Raw genomic sequence first — 5418 nt, 5'->3', positions numbered from 1 at the left:
ACGTGCCCTGACTGGGGATCAAACCGGCAACCTTAGCGTCTCGGGGCCCATCGCTCTAACCAACTGAGCTACCCAGCGGGGGAAGCGAAGGTTTTCTGTTTAGAGTGTTTTCTATGCAATTCTTTTTTTAAAAAATATATTTTATTGATTTTTTTACAGAGAGGAAGGGAGAGGGGATAGAGAGTTAGAAACATTGATGAGAGAGAAACTTTGATCAGCTGCCTCCGGCACACTCCCTACTGGGGATGTGCCCGCAACCAAGGTACATGCCCTTGACCTGAATCAAACCTGGGACCCTTCAGTCTGCAGGCCGACGCTCTATCCACTGAGCCAAACCGGTTAGGACTATATGCAATTCTTGACATTTATTCCACACATGTAAGAGGACACTCGCATGCGCATGTGCATGTGCCTCTGCTTCAGTCCTGGCCCATGTGTGGGGAGGTCTGCGCTCCGTGTTTCTGGAACGGCCCCATCCTCCTTACCTTCCTGTAAGCTGAGTCCAGAGCTCGCCAACGTGTCTTCATTTTCAGAATTCAGCATCGGGTCACGTGGGCCAGGAGGGAGCAGCCACGCCACAGCTCTTCTTCCATCAGCAGCCCTGCACCCCCAGCCATCCTCACACCCCACCCCAAACCTTTCCTTCTTTACTCAACCCCTACGAAGCCGTTTTAGACCTTTCTCCCCAAACCGTAACCCCTCTCAGCGTATTAACGCTCCAGATGGCTGTCCGTGCACTGTGTGCGCATCTCTGTTGATAGGAAGAAAGAGAAAGACTTCGTTTTTGAGTGTTTGTCTCTTTGGGGGTGACCCTGCCCCCGTGGGAATGCATCTCATCTGTCTCATCAACATGTCCACTCTTGCTTCCTAAAGGAACCCGCCTTGCTGCCCAGCTTCACCCCTGCTCCAGAGCGCCCTGTGCTCCCAAGGCCACCTTCCCACGCTGCCCAAGGAGCAGCAGCCTGAGGAGCTGACTGCACCGGGTCCCCTGCAGACCTCGCCGCTCCAACCCTGCTGGTGTCCTGTGCCGCGCCAGCACGGCCGTGGGTGAACCTGAGAGGGGAGGTGAAGGATTAGAAAAGACAGACGAGAGAATAGACTGGGGCTGCGTGGGATGCTGCCCTCTGATTAGAGAGCCAGCGCCCCGGCCTGCAAGCTGAGTCTTTATTTTATAGCAGATTCCACGAGGCAGAGTAAGGGCGGGTCAAGATGTTTACAAGGTTCGCTCTAGGTTCAAATCTACTCAATTACACGCACCTGAACTCTATCAAGCCCGCATCACTCAGCCTCCTGGGACCACAGGTTCGGACCATGAGGTCAAGCTCACAGCTGCAGCCTTTGGCTGGAACTGTGCTGGGACTTGCACCTGGCTTTGCCACGAGAGGACCGTGCCCTCTCATTAGCCCCAGGCTTGAACCTGCCCAAACGCCGTGACCGCTCTCCACAGTGTCCCCCAGGAAGGAGGCACATGCCTTACCCTCTGTGTAAGCTGGTCTCTGGCGGAGGCAGCGTGCATGCCCTTATTTATTGTCAGAGACCTCATGCCGGCGCTCCTTCAGCTGAGGCCGGCCTTGAGACTGGCCTTGAGGCCCGCGGAGCAGACACCAGGACTCCGGAAAGATGGTTCTGGGGGATCCCGCTTAACAACTACAGATCAGCAGCCACCGCCGAATCCCAGCTCGGGCTCAGCTGGTCTCCCCAGACAGTGGGGCGTTGACAGTATACCCTCAACTCGCCAAGGCACCGTCTGCTCTAAGAACAGGCCATTTCACAGATGGGAGTCCCGAGACCCGAGAGGTTCGGAGTTGAAGCCGATCAGAGTGAGCGGTCAAGGCCTCTTCTCTTCGCAGCCTCCACGGCGGTGCCTGCGCCTCCGGGAGCTGGGCCCCCTCGCACAGTGCGGTCCCCACAGCACCCTGGCCACAGGCGGCCTGGCCTGGCCACGCCCAGGTAAGCGCAGGGATTGGGAGTGAGCGTTCAGAAGTGTTTATAGCAGCGGTTCTCAACCTGTGGGTCGCGACCCCTTTGGGGTCGAAGGACCCTTTCACAGGGGATGCCTAAGACCATTGGAAAACACATAATTACATATTGTTTTTGTGATGAATCACTATGCTTTAATGATGTTCAATGTGTAACAATGACATTGGGGGTCCCCACAACATGGGGAACTGTATTAAAGGGTGGCGGCGTGAGGAAGGTTGAGAACCGCTGGGGAGCGTTTATGCCCGCTGCCTCTAGTACCAACAGCTCCAGCCTCGGACGCTGGTTTTCGTGCCTTTTTGGCTTCAGTTTTCTGATTCGTTTTCATTGTATTTTACAAAAGTACCGACCTGCGATGGGTTGGATTTTTTTAAGCCCGTCCTTTATCACTGATAGTTTGTGGAGGCCGCATGCCCGCCCCCCTCACACAGCTGGAAGGTCTGTGACCTCAGGACTAAAGAAAGAAAAATAACACGTTGGAGGTTGTTTGGCTGATCGAACGGGTAGACGTGGACGGAGCTCAAAGGTCTGCCGCCCAGGCTGACGCAGCCTCAAGGTCCTGGAAGCCTGGCTCCCCGGGAGGGCGGGGGGGGGGGGGGTCTCCCAGCCCCAGGGCGTGACTTCCTTCTGGAGAGGACCCCGCTGCTCAGCCCAGCAATGGGGTCACGAGGCAGGACACCTCACCGTCGGTGTGAGGGCCCCTGCTCAGCCCCATCCTTTCCTCCCGCTCTCCCTGGGGTTTCTGCGCATGTTTTCTGAGCACAGCCCGGGCCCCAATTGAGGGCTGCGCTCTGAGAGTCAGCTCTCCCCTCAGCAGCCTGCGGGCTGGCGCTGGAGGGCGGGGCAGGAGTGGTTTGGGAGCACAGAGGAAGCAACTTGAAAACTGAATTTTTTTTTAAAATATATTTTTATTGATTTCAGAGAGGAAGGGAGAGGGAGAGAGAGATAGAAACATCAATGATGAGAGAGAATCATTGATTGGCTGCCTCCTGCACGCCCCCCACTGGGGATCAAGCCCGCAACCCGGGCATATGCCCTGACCGGGAATTGAACTGGTGACCTCTTGGTTCCTAGGTCGACGCTCTACCGCTGAGCTACACCGGCTGGGCTGAAAACTGAATCTTAAGGCCCAGTAGGCGTTGCAGGCAGACAAGGCAGGCAGGGCCTCTGGCCAGGAGATGAGCTCAGATCAAAGCCAGGAGGACTGAGGCACACGCTCCCTCCTGGGAGCACCCCCTGCCTTTCCCCCCCCCTCTCCTCCCCCCACAGGCATGCATCTCCTAAATCCTAAGGGTCCCCAGGAGGCTTGCAACCAGGGGAGCCATGGGCAGAGGTGGCTCATCCCAGGGTCACCCTCTGCCCCTGTCCCCAAGTGAGCTGACAGCAGCCCCGCCCGGGCTCACCTGTCACCGTGACTTCTCTCTCCGTGAGCTGACAGCAGCCCCACCCCGGCTCACCTGTTGCTTCTCCTGTGCTAAGCTCATCCTTGTCCCGCTGCCCAGCTTTAATGAACATGTTCTCAAAGTAACCATAAAGCCAGGAGGCCGGAGCGTCAGGGCCACGCCGGGGGACACGGAGCGCTTCCGTGTGGCTGCCATAGGACAGCAAGGGGAGGGACAAGCAGGAAAGTCGGTGGGCGATGGGTTGTGTAGGGTCTTCCATGCAGGACCCTGGCAGGAAGACGAAGATGAAGGACTCGATAAGCCGTGGGGGGGGGGGGCAGGAAATGCACTTCAGAGACAATGAGAGGCAGAGCTCAGCTGGAAGACCCATGGGAGCTCTTTGAGGGCGTGAGAGGTATGGGTGAGAGGAGGCATGAGAGGTGTGGGTTTGAACTCGGGGGCTCATCACAGCTTCTGCCTGAGTCACACCCGCTGTCAGGGCCAAGGGCAGGAGGTGAGGAGAGGCAAGGCCAACGTGGCAGCCTCCTGTGCGTCAGGGCGGACCTCTCCCGCGGTCATGAGGCCCTTCGCGTTTGCCAAACTGCTGGTGCCAGTCCAGACAGGGCTCCCCGAGGCCTCTGAAGCCTGGTAGGCCAGGCGATCACTCCCAGCAGCCAGCTCCTGGGCCGGCCGGCCCCGCTCATGCAGCCGGACTGCCCCTCCGCCCGGCTGGCTGGAAGCAGGGGAGGCGGCGCCTTTAACTGGAATCAACCGGTTGCTCCTGGGAAAGTAGACTCACAGGTTAGGAGGGAATTAGGAGATTATCTGCTCAAAAGCCTTTTCTATATAAGAAAGGAGAGAGCCAAGAGGTGCAAAGTGAGGACAACGAACTTGGGCCTTGTGGCCCCCGTCTGGTGTTTGTGCAGCACCCTCGTCACCTGGTTGTCCCCTGCTCTGCTTGGCCTCCAGCTGGAGATGGCTGAGGTCATTACATGGCAGTGCCAGGGCAGGTGGCACCACCCCAGAGCGGGACCCAGAGAACAGGGTCATTGGAATAAGAACAGGCCGTCCGAGGCCTGAGCAGCCTTTGGGGGGAATTGGTGGCAGCTGCATTCCAGCGATACTGTCCATACTTTATCCGGGGCTTTTAGTTAATTTCCATGAGAGCACAGGACTAGGTGCCTAGACCACCCAGTTAGAAACAGGGTCTCTCGGGTTCCTAACTGTTGGGTGCTCTTTGGACAAGCCAACCCCTGGGTCTCCGTGTCCCCGTCTTAAAGGGAAGACAATTCATCAGCTAGCTCTCCTGCACTTCCTGTCCTCTGCTATCTTGGCTATTCCTTGGGCTGTGCATGCCGACCAGGCCCCTGCCCCGAGTCCCTGGGCTGCGCTCCTGCTGTGGTCAGCTCTGCCCGTGGCCACCTGCAGCTCCTTTCCTGGCAGCGCCTCTCAAAGTCGGCCATGCACAGACTGGACTCCGAGGACCTGACCGTGAGGGTGGGAGGGAGCCCCGGGAGCGAGGCGGCCACTTCCTGCCCGGCTCTGCTGCCTCCCGGAGGCCCCGCCAAGGAAAGATCCCCGATCAGACGGCAAAAGGCATCGCCCACTCAGCCACCACACAGGCGATCGGGTGATTGGCTCAGAGGCCAGATTGCCTCCGGCCTTGCGTGAGTGGCACCTCTGTGGACGGCGTCTCCGTGGCCTGGCCTGCATGGCTAACCATTTGAACGCGCTTTCCTCCCGTTGTGTCAGGTGACTGCCGCGCAGCCCTGGACGTGAGCAGGTGTGTGTCCCTCCTTCCGCCCGCGGGAGCTGAGCATAGGAGGGCCGCCTGAGCCGCCGGAGTGATGCTAGTTTGGAAAGAGCTTTGACTGAAAGTCAAAGTCCACTTGTGCCAATTACATAATTTGACTAAGCTTTGATTTCCCAGCTGTACAGCAGGACAGCAAGTTCACATCCGCTTCTCAGCGAGTTCCCTCCTTGTCACCCCAGGTTTGAGACCTAGCGGTGCGAGCCAGCCGCATGGTGAGCCAAAGGCTGGGGGGCCCCAGACGAG

Source organism: Myotis daubentonii, chromosome 9, assembly GCF_963259705.1.
Source record: "Myotis daubentonii chromosome 9, mMyoDau2.1, whole genome shotgun sequence".
NCBI lineage: Eukaryota > Metazoa > Chordata > Mammalia > Chiroptera > Vespertilionidae > Myotis > Myotis daubentonii.
The sequence above is the reverse complement of the archived record's forward strand: the minus strand, read 5'-3'. Positions refer to the sequence as shown.